The sequence below is a fragment of the Armigeres subalbatus genome, unplaced genomic scaffold, assembly GCF_024139115.2.
Source record: "Armigeres subalbatus isolate Guangzhou_Male unplaced genomic scaffold, GZ_Asu_2 Contig911, whole genome shotgun sequence".
Lineage (NCBI taxonomy): Eukaryota > Metazoa > Arthropoda > Insecta > Diptera > Culicidae > Armigeres > Armigeres subalbatus.
Window position 1 is genome coordinate 4,912 of NW_026943714.1, and position 19,421 is coordinate 24,332.

Genomic DNA, 19,421 nt, shown 5'->3' on the forward strand with positions numbered 1-19,421 from the left:
TTCATCTATTCCCCAAGCAACACAATTTCAACAAATCTGGTTGCAGTAACCATATTGTGACTGAATCCGGTCATATATAAGTTACTGTGATTGATGTGCAATATGTGTGCTTCTCAGGTCGCTCGCAACAGATTGGATTCGACGCAGAATCTTGTCCCATTGTTTCCTATAGAAACTTGGTCGGATCGTACAATTGGGTCAAAAGTTATGGCGAAAATACTAATTTTAAAACTACTAAATAAAATGCCATTTTTTGCTCTTATGCTCATCCGATTTGTTTGCAACAAATTGCGTTTGGCGAGATTTTTTTTTATGCATATAAACAAATAAGAAAAATAAGACCAATCCACATATTGGTGTTATTTGAGATTTTTCCAAACCTTTCGAACGAACGAGAAAGGCACCATCACCGCTAGGTGGATTAATCTGGGTTTTTGAATAATATACTTAGACGAGACACTCGCAGCACCTGAATTCAAATTGATAACATTCCAATCAATTGTTTTCCTGATATTTCCAAAATAAAAACTGCTATCATTTTGAACAATTTGACCTAGTGCGTAATTTTTGAACACGTTATTCGAAAAAAATGTTACCTAGTATGTGTAAATTTCAACATATTTGTAGTTTACTGCCAAATTCAGATCTATCGGTTATCGGGGTACAAAGTTACAGCTTGTTAGAGTTGATTATTTTATATGAATAACGTCTTCCGTTGCTATTATTCTGAACACAGGTGTATGGCCTTCAGGGACCTAAATGAGTTACCACCAATCTAAAACACAGTTACCGCCAATTCAAAACAACTGCAAAACCAAAACACGCCGACCCGATACACGATCCAGTCAACGATATCATCGAGCCACACGGAGACCAAACATCAACAATCGATAATTATCATTATCGAATCAAAACATACAACATACATTTCACCATCTATAAATATCAGCAGCCATCGGAATGCGCACGTTTAGTTTGCAATTAGCTTAGGACTTAGATAGTCATTTTATGATTTGCTTAGGATTAGGACAGTGAATAAAGTTATTTTTTAAAAATAGATTTAGGATAGTAATTCGTTTAACTGGCGCCCGAATAGGGACCAGCGCGTAATTCCATTCCATTGTGTTGTCAGTGATAAAACGTGAACAAACATATAAGTGAATGTGAAGATCGCACTGGTTCTTTAAAAACAGTGTGAGAGTTTAATAGTGCCACAGCGATACAGCCTGGTGGGCTATATAAACGTTTCGATTCTACCGCGTATACACGCAGCCGTGAAGATACAGCGCCCGAGTCACTGGTGCAAGTTAAATTTACCCAGCAAGGAGAATGAGCCTAACATGACCCGAACTTTAGGGTAACCTGTTACCTCATGAGCCTAAGAAAATGATTCACGTTAGGGTAAACCTCGACTAAAATTACGCTATATTGCAACATCGTGTTAGGCGTTTGTTTATTTCAAACGTCTGCGTTAGGGTAACATTAGTGTAACCTTACCCTAACGTGTGCGTCGCTATATGGTTTCACAGTGTGACGTCACACGTATGTAGCCACGGCTGCGTCCTGGTGAATTTATTCCATATTTGACAGGTATCGATGGTTTGTATATAAACAAAGGTTCATCCGCTTGCTGCGGGAGATAGGATGAACCTCATGAACCTACCACCGATAAATGTCAAATTGAGTTCATTCGATTAAGTTTTTGAGGTTATGTTTGTTTGATGTAAAACCTTATATGGTTTCACAGTGTGACGTCACACGTATGTAGCCACGGCTGCGTCCTGGTGAATTTATTCCATATTTGACAGGTATCGATGGTTTGTATATAAACAAAGGTTCATCCGCTTGCTGCGGGAGATAGGATGAACCTCATGAACCTACCACCGATAAATGTCAAATTGAGTTCATTCGATTAAGTTTTTGAGGTTATGTTTGTTTGATGTAAAACCTTATAGAAATCTCGTTTATGTAGTAGTGAGCGAATGATTTGTACTCACCAATACTAGCACAGTTCCCTCTCAATTGACAGTTACTTGTAAATAATTCAATGCAATAAGTTCTCCGTGGAAAATTATTCAACAAATTGAATCCAATTTCAGCAAGTTTATTTGCTAAAAATATGTAATACAATAGTGCTTCGAAGATAAAAAGTGTATTGCCCAGCGAGCGAGATGGTGGTCGGTCCCGTCGTGATCTAGTTTTTGCGAGGAGGTTCCGCCGCGTTGTAAAAGGAACACTGCAAAAATGTTAATGTGGGTTAATCATTGTCACGACGCGAGTTAGCTATATCGGATCCAGCAAGTTTTAGTTCCGGGCGATAGGCCCGAGAAATTAATCGGCGAGGTGAATCGAAAGTTATCTATGGGATCGCTGGCATTAAATTAGAAGCTCGCTTGCTACGTTGCTCCGCTTGGAAGATGCCTCTGGACTGACTCGATGGACATTTTTTAGAAGAGTTGCAATTTCATTACCTGAGGATCAGTTGCTGTTGTAAAATCAGGACGCAACGTCCTTTGATGAGTTGTCCTACCTGCGGCGTCAGGTGAAAAGTCAGAAGAAGGAGATGCAGTTGTCATTTTGGAAGTGCTCGCTAATAAATCAATTGAAACGGACGGAAAAGATCTGGACAATAATCTGAAAAAGTCATCAAGAACTCGATACATGCAACGCAAGAGCTGTTTATGAATGAGCTAGCTAGTACGAAGTCCGATGCCACAAGTGGGGTGCTATCGTTATCTCGGTGTAAGCTGCGGTTTACCAAACTTGGAAGAGAATCCAGCCGCCAAAGACGAGTTCGTCATCGTGATGAATTATTCACTACGCACGGTGAAAATATATTTGAGAAGACGGAAGCTCTGGTATGTTATGTGACATATATGGAATGAGTTTAAAGTAAATTCAACAAGTTTTCTTTTTACCAGATATTCATTAATTTGCTCCACGAGGCAAATCTGAGAACGCTCACAGAAGAAGTTGGTCATGGGAACCTATGTCGCCACTATCGGAGGTTCTTACTGGGATGTGGTTGATATCCAAGCTGAATATCTTCAAGAAACGATCCGCAAAAGATGTGAGCAGTATGCTGGTAAGGAAACCAATCTGACTGAACCGAAATCTGAATGCCACTCCGAAGAAATACCGTGATAGCCGTAAAGCGGTAAATTCTCCACTAGTCCACTGTGTGTTGTGTAAATGTCCTGTCCGTTGTCTTATGCTAGGTGTAAAGTAGGTATTCAGTATGTGCAACCTCTGGTCAAAGACGGTGATCCTGTCTCTTTACCAAAAATTGATTTTACCTGGATGCTGGCAGCGGCGGGTAGAAAACCAGCCACTGCCAATAATTCATTCATTCTCATTGGAAACGTGAAAGGTTCACATAAACATAATCTGCAGCCATTCTTTCGCTTTATTTTTTTTATTAGGAGTAAGTGGGGTAACATCGCCATATAAGGCAAGGTAGCTATCGTTTATTATATGACTTTATAGTAATAATTATGTTCACATTATTATAATGATGGATAAATTGACATTATTGTAGAAAGTGTTATAATAAAACTAAAAAACGCATTTCGTGTTGTCAAATTGATTTCATATGATTTAATTTGATATTTACAGCTAAAATTATTCGTTTTATTGAAATACACAAAAGCATTTTATGTAACTAGTTATTATTGATCGAAGATGACTTGCGGACCCTCCGTAGACTGCGTGGTTGGCAACGTGTAGCCATGGACCGAGCCGAATGGAGAAGACTCTTATATACCACACAGGCCACTTCGGCCTTCGGTAGTGCCATGGTGTTGATATCGCTAGCCGGCACATACTGGGACCAATGGGACGGTGTCCAGAGACTTTCCATGACGGTTTCTGAAATATTATAGAGTTGTTTCATTAACATCACACGATCTTTTCACATTATGAGAAACTTACCATAGTATTTTATTGCAATGCACCCGATTTGAAGTGAAATTTTGTTCCATACTGTGCGCACCGCACCGACCCAGCTTCTATTCAAATCGAATAGCCGAATATTTGTACGATGGTCGCAGTTTTGGATCATCCGAGCAATAGAAACGAACAGGATGTGGTTCGCAAGCGATTCCGGTGTCATCTATTTCATCGGTGAACGAACCTTACTCTTCTTCAGATCGCCATCATTCTCGTGCATATGTAGTGTAAGTCCAAAGCTGATCTGCCAGGAGAACGACAGTATATCTTTGACGGTAATAAGTTCGATGGCATTATCATAGTTGGTCAATTACTTCAAGCTTGTGGATTAAGCGGAGATAGTTTCTGTTTTGTGGATAGATATATTTAGATTCAAATGTTTTTTTACTCTATAAACGTGATTTTGTATTGTTATAATATTTACGACTAATTTAAATAAGTGGAACATACTCAATAGTGATCTAGTTATAGGTTAGATGCACCATACAGGGTTACAGCACAAATTGTGACACTAATGCATATGCCATATTAAACATCAATTCACCACAGAACATGTTCAGATCAGTGGATCAAATTCGTTTGATACGATGACACCTTTTAATTTACAAAAAAAAAACATAATCCACCTACCATAAGATGAGTTTAGTACTATTCCATTTAATTCCATGTATTAATCTTTACAGATACGTATTTTGACTTCAACTTTAAGGCTATCTTGCGTCTTCAGTCTCTAGTACTTGACTCGACTTGGCGTCCTTCACACCAATCATAGTTTTAGTAGTCCCATTATGGTCAATCCCTAATGAAATCAATAAGCTTTTTTCCGAAAAGGAACCGAAATTATTATGTATTAGGCGATTTTCGATATAAATACAAATTATGAAAAAAATGCGACTATCATATTTTTCCCAAGGAGCGGGAAGAACAGCCTTCGTTTGACGTATTACATCACGTGTATGCATGTCGACGATTGGTATGGTACACCATTTATTGCCACGCAGTCTGCAGAGGGCCCGCAAATTGTCTTCCACCTGATCGATTCACCTTGCCTTCTTGTGCCCGTTGGATCGCCATCGAGAACCATTTTCACCGGGTTATTGTCCGACATTCTGGCTACGTGCCAGGTCCCCAGCAGTCTTCCGATTTTCGCGGTGTGAACAATGGATGGTTCTCCCAACAGGTGTTGCAATTCGTGGATTAACCAGGAATACATAAAGGTATTCAAGAAATTGATCCAGGAGTTCCATCACTCATTTCCCCAGAAATACCTCCAAGAGTTCCACCAGAAATTGATGCAGGAGCTCGATAGAAGTTGCTTCTAGAGTTCCACCAGGAATTCATCCAAGATTTCCACCAGAAATTGATGCAGGAGCTCCATCACACGTTTCGCCACAAACGGCTCCAAGAGTTCCTTCACACGTTTCGCAAGAAATTGCTCCAACAGTTCCACCAGAAATTGATCCAGGAGTTCCATCACACGTTTCCCCAGAAATACCTACAAGAGTTCCACCAGAAATTGATCCAGGAATTCTATCACACGTTTCGCCAGAAATTGCTTCTAGAGTTCCACCAGAAATTGATCCAGGAGTTCCATCACACGTTTCCCCAGAAAAACCTTCAAGAGTTCCACCAGAAATTGATCCAGGAGTTCCATCACACGTTTCGCCAGAAATTGCTCCTAGAGTTCCACCAGAAATTGATCCAGGAGTTCCATCACACGTTTCCCTAGAAATACCTCCAAGAGTTCCACCAGAAATTGATTCAGGAGTTCCATCACACGTTTCGCCAGAAAAACCTTCAAGAGTTCCACCAGAAATTGATCCAGGAGTTCCATCACACGTTTCGCCAGAAATTGCTCCTAGAGTTCCACCAGAAATTGATCCAGGAGTTCCATTACACGTTTCCCTAGAAATACCTCCAAGAGTTCCACCAGAAATTGATTCAGGAGTTCCATCACACGTTTCGCTAGAAAAACCTTCAAGAGTTCCACCAGAAATTGATCCAGGAGTTCCATCACACGTTTCGCCGAAAATTGCTTCTAGAGTTCCACCAGAAATTGATCCAGGAGTTCCATCACACGTTTCGCCAGAAATTGCTCCAACAGTTCCACCAGAAATTGATCCAGGAGTTCCATCACACGTTTTGCCAGAAATACCTCCAAGAGTTCCACCAGAAATTGATCCAGGAGTTCCATCACACGTTTCGCCGAAAATTGCTTCTAGAGTTCCACCAGAAATTGATCCAGGAGTTCCATCACACGTTTCGCCGAAAATTGCTTCTAGAGTTCCACCAGAAATTGATCCAGGAGTTCCATCACACGTTTCCCCAGAAACACCTCCAAGAGTTCCACCAGAAATTGATCCAGGAGTTCCATCACACGTTTCGCCAGAAATTGCTTCTAGAGTTCCACCAGAAATTGATCCAGGAGTTCCATCACACGTTTCCCCAGAAATACCTCCAAGATTTCCACCAGAAATTGATCCAGGAGTTCCATCACACGTTTTCCCAGAAAATCCTTCAAGAGTTCCACCAGAAATTGATCCAGGAGTTCCATCACACGTTTCGCCAGAAATACCTCCAAGATTTCCACCAGAAATTGATCCAGGAGTTCCATCACACGTTTCCCCAGAAATGCCTCCAAGAGTTCCACCAGAAATTGATCCAGGAGTTCCATCACACGTTTTGCCAGAAATACCTCCAAGAGTTCCACCAGAAATTGATCCAGGAGTTCCATCACACGTTTCCCCAGAAATGCCTCCAAGAGTTCCACCAGAAATTGATCCAGGAGTTCCATCACACGTTTCGCCGAAAATACCTCCAAGAGTTCCACCAGAAATTGATCCAGGAGTTCCATCACACGTTTCCCCAGAAATGCCTCCAAGAGTTCCACCAGAAATTGATCCAGGAGTTCCATCACACGTTTCGCCGAAAATTGCTTCTAGAGTTCCACCAGAAATTGATCCAGGAGTTCCATAACACGTTTCGCCAGAAATTGCACCAACAGTTCCACCAGAAATTGATCCAGGAGTTCCATCACACGTTTTGCCAGAAATACCTCCAAGAGTTCCACCAGAAATTGATCCAGGAGTTCCATCACACGTTTCGCCGAAAATTGCTTCTAGAGTTCCACCAGAAATTGATCCAGGAGTTCCATCACACGTTTCGCCGAAAATTGCTTCTAGAGTTCCACCAGAAATTGATCCAGGAGTTCCATCACACGTTTCCCCAGAAATACCTACAAGAGTTCCACCAGAAATTGATCCAGGAGTTCCATCACACGTTTCGCCAGAAATTGCTTCTAGAGTTCCACCAGAAATTGATCCAGGAGTTCCATCACACGTTTCCCCAGAAAAACCTTCAAGAGTTCCACCAGAAATTGATCCAGGAGTTCCATCACACGTTTCCCCAGAAATGCCTCCAAGAGTTCCACCAGAAATTGATCCAGGAGTTCCATCACACGTTTCGCCGAAAATTGCTTCTAGAGTTCCACCAGAAATTGATCCAGGAGTTCCATCACACGTTTCGCCAGAAATTGCTCCAACAGTTCCACCAGAAATTGATCCAGGAGTTCCATCACACGTTTCCCCAGAAATACCTACAAGAGTTCCACCAGAAATTGATCCAGGAGTTCCATCACACGTTTCGCCAGAAATTGCTTCTAGAGTTCCACCAGAAATTGATCCAGGAGTTCCATCACACGTTTCCCCAGAAACACCTCCAAGATTTCCACCAGAAATTGATCCAGGAGTTCCATCACACGTTTTCCCAGAAAATCCTTCAAGAGTTCCACCAGAAATTGATCCAGGAGTTCCATCACACGTTTCGCCAGAAATTGCTCCAACAGTTCCACCAGAAATTGATCCAGGAGTTCCATCACACGTTTCGCCAGAAATACCTCCAAGATTTCCACCAGAAATTGATCCAGGAGTTCCATCACACGTTTCCCCAGAAATGCCTCCAAGAGTTCCACCAGAAATTGATCCAGGAGTTCCATCACACATTTCGCCAGAAATTGCTTCTAGAGTTCCACCAGAAATTGATCCAGGAGTTCCATCACACGTTTCCCCAGAAATGCTTCCAAGAGTTCCACCAGAAATTGATCCAGGAGTTCCATCACACAACAAGCTCCTCAAAACTACATTTGGCTATGTACGAACAGGTGCATAAATATTCAAATTACCTGCACCCTGATAGGGTTCAGTAATGCACAGACAGTTTCAAAAAGCACCTCAAAACTACATTCGACTATGCGCGAAGAGATGCATATTCAAATTACCTGCACCCTGGTGGGGTTCATTAATAAAGATGATGATGATGATTATGGTCCCGCCACATACACTAACAAAGGTTTGAGCTAGACGATTTATCTTAAGATAATTAATTAAATGTTATTATAACAATTTAATCAGATTAGCAAAAAACAAAAACGATCTTATTACCATCTCAGATATGAATTACATAACTTTCCATTACTATCCAGCAAAAAAGGAAGTTTCGCCACGAATTCCTCCGGAAGTTCCGCTAGCAATTCCTCCAGGAGTTCCACCAGCAATTTCTGCAGAAGTTTCGCCAGGAATTCCTTGAAAAGTTCCGCCAGCAGTTCCTCCAGAAGTTCCGCCAGCAATTTCTCAAAAAGTTCTGCCAGCAATGAGAAGATTCGAACAGGGACACGAGTGGAGCGAAATCAAACACGTTAGTTCAGTTCGAAGTACAGTTTGGAAGTGTTTATTATACCGTAAATAACAAAGAGTCAGAACATGATCAATGTGTATACATTCAGGTGATACAAATTACACATTCAAATATAAGTGGTAACATTTGCTCCAACACCCCTCCTCAAATTTATCACTTTTGAATTCCCAAAATAGAACAATGCTTCTTGAAGGTTGTAAGAACTAGACCTTTCGTCAACATGTCCGCTGGTTGTTCATTGCTCGGCAAATACTGAATTGTCACTTTTCGCTTCATAACACATTCTTTGATGAACTGCAATTTGACGTCCGTGTGTTTCAGTTTCTTGGAGGGTGCATCAGATGAAGCAATTGCAATCGCCGATTGGTTATCCTCGAAAATAATGATGTTCTCTTTGTCCAGAATGTTCAACTCGTTGAATAACTTGGAGATCCACAACGATTCACAAATGCAGTCGGCCAAAGCGCTACACTCTGATTCGGTAGACGACAGAGCAATAGTTCTTTGCTTACGTGTACTCCAAGACGTAGTTGCACCATATATTTGGAATACGTATCCAGATACAGAGTGACGATCATTGGGGTCAGTAGCCCAATTGGCATCTGCATAACCAGCTATCTGCTTAGCCGATTGTTGTCTCTTATACACCAATCCATGTTGCGTCGTTCCTCTTAAAAATCGTAATATCCTTTTCACCTGAGACCTATGCTCCTGGGAAGGATTGCACTGGAATTGACTAAAATAAGTCACAGCAGCACTAATGTCAGGACGAGTGGTTACCATCAGGTAAGTGAGGCAACCTATCAATTCCCGGTAAGGCTTGTCAAGTTTCTCTTCGTCCGATGACTTATAAAGCTGTAGATTTGGGACCATGGGCGTTGAAACTGGTTTGCATGCTTCCATGCCGAATCGCCTAAGGACGGCCTCGGTGTAACCGGGCTGGCTAAGTTTCATGATTCCATTCCTGACGTCTCGCTCGATCCGAATTCCCAGAAACATCTGAGCTTCTCCCAAATCTTCCATGCGAAACTCTCGTAGCAGCAGCCTCTTCACTGTTTCAACTTCCTGCAGATTCTTTGACATGATAAGAGCATCATCAACGTATAACACAAGGTACACAGGTCCGGATCTTCCTTGGCGAACATACAAACAACTGTCTTCCATACAACGCTGGAATCCAATTTGTTTCACGAATTCGTCGAATCTATCATTCCAGGTCTTGGAAGACTGCTTCAGCCCATAGATGGATTTGTTTAGTTTACATACACGATTCCCCTCCGCAAATCCTTCTGGCTGGCGCATGTATATGTCCTCAGTGAGGATCCCGTTCAGAAAGGCCGCCTTTACGTCCATTTGATGAACTACAAAATTATGGTGGTTTGCTAAAGCTAGCATCATCCGCACAGTTGACATCTTGATCACAGGGGCATACGTTTCATGAAAATCATAGCCATAGCGCTGGGTGAAACCTTTAGCTACCAGCCTAGCTTTCCTCTTTTGAATAGAACCGTCCGGGTTGGTTTTCAGACGGAACACCCACTTGCAATCGACTGGCTTCCGTCCTTTCGGAAGGTCTACCAGATGCCAAGTGTCGTTGTCGGCCAAGGATTTGAGCTCTTCGTCGATAGCTACTTTCCACTCAGGCCAATCATCCCGCTCACGTAAATCTTCGATCGAGGTTGGAAGATTATCAACGTAACTTTCTGCGTTAAGCGCGAAAGCGATACAAGAATAGTCCTTAAGTCTTGTTGGCATGTTACGTTTACGTTCACTCCGACGGGTTTCAAGGGATCTTGCTCTTCCAGACCGTTGCCATCTTCGCAGTCTCCGTATTCCTCATCTTCACTCACGTCCAGAAACTCGCACGGATGATGATCAGCATCGTCATTCTGCTCAGCAATCTCTGGATTTACAACATTAAACACAGGCTCCGGATTGGAGGAATAAACCTCCGAATCCACACGCATCGGTCCAGCCAACTCGACAGTTTCATTATCCTGTGTCTCTACAGAAGTAGCCCCTCCTCCACTCGATAGATCAGCAGATTCATTAACAGCAACGTCGCGACCGATGAATATCTTTCGGCCGTCCCACAGCCGATAACCATTCACTCCGTATCCGACAAAGAAACACGGTTTACTGCGCGCCTCCAGCTTGTTTCGTTTTTCTTTCGGTACGAAACAGTAAGCCTTACTACCGAAAATCCGGAACTTGGAGACATCAGGTTTGTGGCTGTACCACATCTCATAGGGCGTCTTTCCACTCGGCAATGCTGCTGATGGGCTACGGTTGATGATGTACACAGCTGTCAAAACCGCCTCGCACCACATGTTCTTCGCCATCCCTGCATCCTCTATCATTGCCCTTGCTTTGTCCATAATCGTCCGATTAAGCCGTTCGCTCACGCCGTTCTGCTGCGGTGTGTACGGAACGGTGTACTCTAGCTGTATGCCCTTCAAACGGCAGAAATCACGAAATTTGTCCCCTACGTACTCGCCCCCATTGTCACATCTGAGCCGCGATATTCTGCTGTCAAAATGCGACTCTGCCATAGCCGCAAAAGTCACAAAAGCATCGTGCACCTCATCTTTGGTACTTAGAATGTACACGGCCGAAAAATGGGTAAAATCGTCGGTAAAAGAGACATAATAACGCTTACCGTTCCATGCAGCTGGCTTCATACCTCCACAAACGTCGCTGTGAATCAGCTCCAGAGGACGTGCACTCCTAGGCAAGGGCATCTCTATGAAGGGCCGTCGTGTCTGCTTTCCTTTCAAGCAAGGTTCACACAGCTTGCCTTCTGGAATTTCACCTTTCTTCAACACTATACCTTTTACCATGTTTTCACGTACCAGCTTCGTTAGTCCACTTCTCCCTATGTGGCCATACCGCCGATGCCACAACTCTTCATCACTCATGGACTTTTCACTCATAAAGGCTTTCTGTTCCTTTGTCTTACACACTTTCGCGTCCAGCTCATATAAGCAGCCCGTTCGTTTGGCCACGCAAACGACTTCGCCATTCGCTTTATCACTGCACTGTTCTTCCCGAAAACAACTTCCATTCCCAGCAGACCCACCCGCCTTATCGAGAACAAGTTGTATCTGAGTCCCGGGACATAAAGAACATCATGCACAACACACTTTTGTTTCTTTCTACCAAGGTTCGACACCATGTCCACAGTACCAGCATGTTTGCACTCAAGCACTTGTCCGGACGCAACTTTTATAAACACTGGTTCGTCCAATAGCTTCACATCCCGTAACCAATCCGTCGTCCCCACCATGTGGTCGGATGCACCGGAGTCCAAAATCCACGATACAGCACTGTTCCGCGAGTCGTTTACATTGCCATCCGAACAACCACTAACCAGACTACTAACGAAAGCCACTTCTTTTTCGCTGACGTGAGCTTTTCCCTTATTTACACTCTTCTTATTCTCTCTCTCGTACCCTTGATCCTTCCGACTTGTACATTCCGCTCGTTTATGTCCGAGTTGTCCACAAGAAAAACACTTTAGCTTCCTGTTGCTTTTCTGTCGGCTGTCATATTTCCCGAACGATTTACCGGCGAAAGCAGTGGGCTCATCCACTTGCGCATCATCACTATTTGCTCGCTTCACACTTTCGTTCAACAATCGCGCCCGTACAAAATCAAACGTACACTGGTCATCCGAAAGAGTCTCGAGCACTGTCACCAGCTGACCGTAAGACCGCGGCATCGTTTGGAGCAAATAAAATACAATCAAACGCTCATCCAACTTTATGCCCGCCGAATGCAAATCGCGCACTATTCTATCGAACACCAGCAAATGCTCCTCCATCGGTCCGCCTTCATCGTATTTCATTGCAGACAACTTCTTAAGCAAGAAAAATTGACCCGAAATACCTTTCCGAGCGAAAGCATTTTGCAAAGCCCCCCAGATTTCCACAGGCGTTCGCTTCTGCTTGACATATTCAAGCTGCGAATCCGCTATGGACTGATTTGCACTTAACTTCTTTCACTCTTCTTTCTGCCAATAATTTTTCTTTCTTCAACTTCTCTTCAGCTGTATCTGTTGCAACAACACGATATTCCGGCACATCATCTGCTTCTTGTTCGATGCACGGAAGGAGCCCGAGCTCTTCCAAATGGACCTCCATTCGGAAGCTCCAATTAGCGAAATTACTCCCGTCAAAAAGATATACTTTTCTGTCCACTTCCATTCTGGAAATAACCGCTCTCACTCGACAAAAAAAAAATCCACTGCTTTTGAACAAACCGAAGAAAGACACGATCTTTTCCGAAGATCACGCACGTGCGATTACCGAAAAACACTTTTGAGGTTAGGGCGTAGCGCTGGGCTCATAACCTGAGAAGATTCGAACAGGGACACGAGTGGAGCGAAATCAAACACGTTAGTTCAGTTCGAAGTACAGTTTGGAAGTGTTTATTATACCGTAAATAACAAAGAGTCAGAACATGATCAATGTGTATACATTCAGGTGATACAAATTACACATTCAAATATAAGTGGTAACATTTGCTCCAACAAGCAATTCCTCCAGAAGTTTCACCAGCAATTCCTCAAAAAGTTCTGCCAGCAATTCCTCCAATAGATCCGCCAGCAATTCCTCCAGAAGTTCCACCAGCAATTCTTCAAAAAGTTCCGTCAGGATTTCTTCCAGAAGTTCCGTCAGCAGCTCCTAATTCCTCCGAAAGTTCTACCTTCCGGAGGAAGAAGTTCCGTCGGGAATTTCGCATAAAGTTCTACCAGCAATTTTTCCAGAAGTTCCACCAGCAATTCTTCCAGAAGTTCCACCAGAAATTCATCAAAAAGTTCTGCCAGCAACTCCTCAAAAAGTTCCGCCAGCATTTCCCCCAGAAGTACCGTCAGGAATACTCCTAGAAGATCCTCCAGAAGTTCCACCAGCAATTCCTCTGGAAGTTCCATCATCAACTCCTCAAAAAGTTTCGCCAGTAATTCCTCCAGCTCCGCCAGGAATTTCCCTGGAAGATCCGCCAGCAATTCCTCCAACAGTTCCGTCAGCAATTCCTAAGCAAGTTCCGCTAACAATTCCTCCAGTAGTTTCGCAAGAAATTCATCAAATAGTTTCGCCAGCAATTCCTAAAAAAAATCCGTCATGATTACCTCCAGAAGTTCCGCCAGCAGTTCGTACGGAAGTTCCGCCAGCAATTTGCCCAGAAGTTCCGCCAGCAATTTCCCCACGAGTTCCACCAGCAATTTATCCAGAATTTTTGCCAGCAATGCCTACGGATGTTTCGTCATCAATTTCTCTGCAAGTTCCGCTATAGCAATTCCTCAAAAAGTTACGCCAGCCTCCGGAAGTTCTTTCACGCAATTTCTCCGGAAGCTCCGCCAGCAATTCCTTTGGAATTTCCATTAGAAATGCAGAAATTCCTTCAGGAATTCCTCAAAAGTTTCGCCAGAAATTCCTCTAGAAGTTCCACCAGAACTTCCTCAAAAAGTTCCGTCAGCAATTCCTCCAAAAGTTCCGCCATCAATTTCTTATAAAATTCCGCCAGCAATTTCTACGAAAGCTCCGCCAGCAATTCCTCTAGAAGTTCCACCAGAAATTCCTCTGGAAGTTCCGCCAGAAATTCCTCCATAAATTCCGCCAGCAAGTTTTTAATTCCGTTTTTAATTTAAGTTTAATTCCGCAGAAGTTTCGTCAGAAATTCCTTAAAAAGTTCCACCAGCAAATCCTCTAGAAGTTCCGCCAGCAGTTCCGCCAGCAATTCCTCAAAAAGTTCCGCCAGCAATTTCTCCGGAAGTTCCGCCAGCAATTCCTCAAGAAGTTTCGCTGGGAATTCCTCAAAAAGGTCCGACAGCAATTCCACAAAAAGTTCCGCCATCAATTCCTCCGGAAGTTTCATCGGCAACTCCTCAAAAAGTTCCACCAGCAATTCCTTCAGAAATTCCTCCGGAAGTTACTCTAGCAATTTCTCCGGAAGCTCTGCCAGCAATTCCTCTGGAAATTTCACCATGGAATTCCACTGGAAGTTCCGCCAGCAATTCCTCCGGAAGTTCCATCAGCAACTCCTCAAAAACTTTCGCCAGCAATTCCTCCAGTAATTCCTGCAGAAGTTCCACCAGGAATTCCTTAAAAAGTTTCACCAGAAATTCCTCAAAAAATCCGCCAGCAATTCCTCCAGAAGTTCCACCATCAATTCCTCAAAAAGTGCCGCCAGCAATTTCTCCGGAAGTTCTGCCAGCAATTCTCCCAGTAGTTCCGCTCGCAATTCCTTAAAAAGTTCCGAGAGCAATTTCTCCGGAAGCTTCACCGTCAATTCCATTAGTTCCACCAGAAATTCCTCAGGAAATTCCTCAAGAAGTTTCGCTAGAAATTCCTCAAAAAGTTCCGACAGCAATTCCACAAAAAGCTCCGCCAGCAATTCCTCCGGAAGTTCCATCAGCAACTCCTCAAAAAGTTTCGCCATGAATTGCTCCAGAAGTTCCGCCAGTAATTTCTCCGGAAATTTTCCTGAAATTCCTACTAATGTTTTGCCAGCAATTGCTCAAAAGGTCCCGTAGCCAGTGGCGTTTCTCTAACCTCAATTTACCTGTGCAGTGAGTTTAAATTCAAAGAATTGGTGTGCGAAAGTGCCTAGAATAACTAGATTTTGATTAGTATAAACGACTCTGATAATTTTCTTTTCCATTTGGGCTGTCAAAATATCAAAATTTTCACTTTTTGTGTCAGTGTACAGGTAAAAAGCGAGGTTACGCGACGCCACTGCCCCCAGCAATTCCTCCAGTAGTTTCGCCAGCAATTCCTCAAACAGTTTTGCCAGCAAATTCCTCAAAAAATTAAGTCAGGATTCAGAAGTTCCGCCAGCAGTTCCTACAAAAGATCCGCTAGGAATTCCTGCAGAAGTTTCGCCAGGAATTCCTTAAAAAGTTCCACCAGCAATTCCTCAAAAAGTTCCGCCAGCAATTCCTCCAGAAGTTTCGCCAGCAATTCCTGCAGAAGTTCCGCCAGGAATTCCTTAAAAAGTTTCACCAGCAATTCCTCAAAAAGTTCCGCCAGCAATCCCTCCAGAAGTTCCCCCATCAATTCCTCAAAAAGTGCCGCCAGCAATTTCTTCGGAAGTTCTGCCAGCAATTCTCCCAGAAGTTCCGCCCGCAATTCCTTAAAAAGTTCCGCCAGCAAATTCTCCGGAAGCTTCACCAGCAATTCTTCTGGAAGTTCCACCAGAATTTCCTCAGGAAGTTCCTCAAGAAGTTTCACTAGGAATTCCTCAAAAAATTCCGACAACAATTCCACAAAAAGTTCCGCCAGCAAGAAATTCCATCAGCAACTCCTTCCAGCCGGAAGTTCCATCAGCAACTCCTCAAAAAGTTTCGCCATTAATTTCTCCAGAAGTTCCGCCAGGAATTTCCCTGGAAGATCCGCCAGCAATTCATCCAACAGTTCCGTCAGCAATTCCTTCGCAAGTTCCGTCAGCAGTTTATCAAAAAGTTCTTCCAGCAATTCCTCTGGAAGTTCCGCCAGCATTTTCTCCAGAAGTTCCACCAGCGATTCCTCAAAAAGTTTCGCCATGAATTCCTCTAGAAGATCCACTAGAAATTTCTCCGGAAATTTTCCAGAAATTCCTACTAGTGCCAGCAATTGCTCAAAAGGTCCCACAGCAATTCCTCCAGTAGTTTCGCCAGCAATTCCTCAAACAGTTTCGCCAGCAATTCCTCAAAAATTCTCCCAGAAGTTCCGCCCGCCCGGTGTTTTTGCACTCTTGCCCCAAAAAAAGCTAATTTTAGTTATTCTTGTTTTACGCTACTCATGCCTCTTGTTATTAAATTGAATTGTCCTCAGTTAAAATGTACTGTAAAAGTAAATATTGTAATAGTACCGTTGAATTTAGGACATAACAAAACTATTGAAAAGTGAAAACCTCCACATGCCAAACTTGGTCCCATTTACTGGATAAGTTCTCGAGTTATGTAGAAATTTGTGATTCATTTGTATGAGTGGCCTCCATTCCTTAGGGTGGAGGGGTCTCACACTGTCATTAGAACCTACCTCGGCACCCCCTGCACAAGTTTTCAAGCCGATCGGTTCCGTAGTTTCGGGTGTATGAGGGTCAGACAGAGAGAAATTGAATTGTATGTACCTACTGAAGACCATATCTCGAAATGTTATGTCGAATTGGTCGAATTGGACGAAATTGCAAGTACTGTGTTATATGTGCGACCCTGGGAATTTAATGCATCTTTCCTATTTTTAGAAAGCTGGAATAATATGCTATTCCGGCAACATCTTCATCCAAACTTAACCGACGAAACGGTAAAAAAAAATCGAGTACACATCAGCACCAGGGTTTCATTCGCAAAAATCGTTAAACCAGCAGGGGCCGAACTTTCAAATCAAATCAGCATTTGCAAAAATCGGCCTTCGTAAACAATTTACACTGTTTAATTCAATTACCTACTTATTTAAATGCACATGTTACAAATATGCGATGGGCCCATTAAAACTAGAAAAACAGAACCATCTAAGATTTTTACTGGATTCTCGAACCTTACCTTGTGCATGCGGAAAACCCGTGTTGCGCGTTTAATACCAAGACGGCGGCAACGACGAAGTATTCCGATATACCGAGCACCTGGCGCTTTTCTTCTACTGGACCTAAGCGATGATCTGGGTCTCGTAGACGACTTGTCATCCGAATTTGTCCTTTGGTAAATCGTTTGAAGGTGCTCCAAGGTTTACCAGCTACGTCGGGTATATTGTCACTTTAGAACGAAGTTACTTCTGACTGAGTCGATAATTCTCAAGCACTCCCCCCAAAACATTTTACTTTGATCTTCTACTTCCACTCTTGGCCTGTCGATAATACTTGCTTCCCAGCTTGGCCAAATCTTTCTGCATCTGGTTGTTCACATTATCTTTTCCTCGGACACACGGTATACATATACATAATCCGATCCTGTGTTGTTTTCCCGGAGCACACACTACACTATTATAATTTTACAAATAATAACACTCCTTCAGTAGGCGTAGGTGCTTAAACATTAAACACTTTTTCGCGATCTTCTCTTCATATTATTGCAATTGAAATATGCACTATTATGCACCGACATTGGACAATGGACACCGTCTTGCCCAAATAGACAACGGTTTTTATCTGCACCATCGAACTGATTTCCTCGGGTAAAATGTTTGATTTTTCTTTTGCATTCGACCTGGTTCTTTTGCTTTCCCTTGACCTTGGGACCTTGGTATCGAAGATGATGTTGGCTGGTTTCATGGCGACAACTCCGACCAGTCGCTCCGGTGAAATGCGAGCAGCACGGGGTACCGTGCTTACCTTGGTCATCTACATTTGCTCTCGTTGCATTCCCGTAAAGATAATGTTTGCTGGCTCTAATGGTACACTACACAACAGTCACAGTCACTACACAGTCACCAACCATCGTCAGCAGTACTCAGCAGACCCACAAGCGATGGTGTTTGAAACCTCACCGCACGCGCACATCGCTTTGCATATGCATAAAATCTGAGGCGGAGCCATCGAAAGTTATGGGAGCGATTTTTTTTTATTTTTAGTTGACCGTTCCTGGGTGTTGAAGTGGGCTGATTAGCTGGTTCTTTGAAGCTGAAGCGCGAGTGGAACGAGACTGGTAAAAACTACTTTTCAACGACGACGTCCGGATTTGCAAGTCGCGACCACGAACCCGACTATTCCGAGCTAATTATTTTTATCGGCACCCATTGAACTCGCGTATGAACATACTTTTTCGACACAATTCGCGACTTTTTGAATAATATTTTGTTCTAGAGAACTTTATTTTAAAAAGAGAACAATTTCACCGACGCGACGACATGTTTTTTCTCGCAAGTACCTACTAACGTCTGGTGCATCGGTGGAGAAATAATAAAAACAATATCAACAAGGTTCAAACGCTTCGATTAAACGTTTGTTTTTTTTTTTTCAATTTTCAGCCACTCACTAGTGCCTAACGAATGGCTCACGACTCACATTTTGTTTGCTGGGTAGGCAGCAGACAAAAGGGATCCCGCAACTTCACTGGAACAATTGGAGCTCACCTGTTTTCCAAGTCGAGATTGCAAACGATACAGCATTGCAACCGCACTGCCTCCGATACAACGAGGTTGTTAGCATGATTATATTGTAAGTATTCTTTTAAGATAATTTAATAAAGAAAGTGAAAGTGAAACAACTTTTTCTATAATAATAGTGTTATAATTTATATTTATTAAAATAAAAACAGAAAATTTCTTAAATTCTTTACATACAAATTAAATCATTCTGGATTATTTGATAGACAAATTTAAAAATCTCACAATGACTAGTGAAACGATCGATGTGACCACTATTCTACAGAGGCTTGATGCTCTAGAACAAGCTAATTCTACTCCGCCGGAATTGGATTATAATGATCCAATTCTGTATTATTTGAATCCAGACGGGACTAATGCTGACCCATCCGCAATAGAAAAATACCAGATTTGATCAACGGAATTCCAAATTTTGACGGATCGTCCGACGAATTGAGTAGTTGGATTCGTGATGTTGATACACTGGTAAGAGCTTACCAAATAAACTCTTCCAGTACTGTTCCCCAAAAAAATAAATTTTATGCTATTTGCACCGTAATTCGTAGAAAACTTAAAGGTGAAGCAAATACTGCTTTGGTAAATTCAGACGTAAATATCAACTGGAACCTTATAAAGAAAACGTTACTCACTTATTACGGAGAGAAACGAGACCTCACTACGCTTGATTACCAATTGATGAACATGACTCAATCTGGTAAA

General features: G+C 42.7%; 2 long non-coding RNA genes across 3 annotated transcripts; one reads left to right on the forward strand and one right to left on the reverse strand.

Moving 5' to 3' along the window:
- The first annotated feature begins 1,986 nt into the window (after positions 1 to 1,986).
- Positions 1,987 to 3,567, forward strand: LOC134204803 (uncharacterized). Its single transcript, XR_009977984.1, has 2 exons — positions 1,987 to 2,858; positions 2,922 to 3,567. It is a non-coding gene; the product is annotated as an uncharacterized LOC134204803 (long non-coding RNA).
- Positions 3,568 to 3,706: 139 nt separating this feature from the next.
- Positions 3,707 to 18,472, reverse strand: LOC134204804 (uncharacterized). 2 transcript variants are annotated; one of them, XR_009977986.1, is made up of 4 exons: positions 18,274 to 18,472; positions 17,165 to 17,856; positions 3,931 to 4,293; positions 3,707 to 3,867 (listed from the first exon to the last, which is right to left on the reverse strand). It is a non-coding gene; the product is annotated as an uncharacterized LOC134204804 (long non-coding RNA). The 2 variants fall into 2 exon arrangements; XR_009977985.1 differs by having other exon boundaries at positions 17,165 to 18,472.
- Between the last annotated feature and the right edge of the window lie 949 nt (positions 18,473 to 19,421).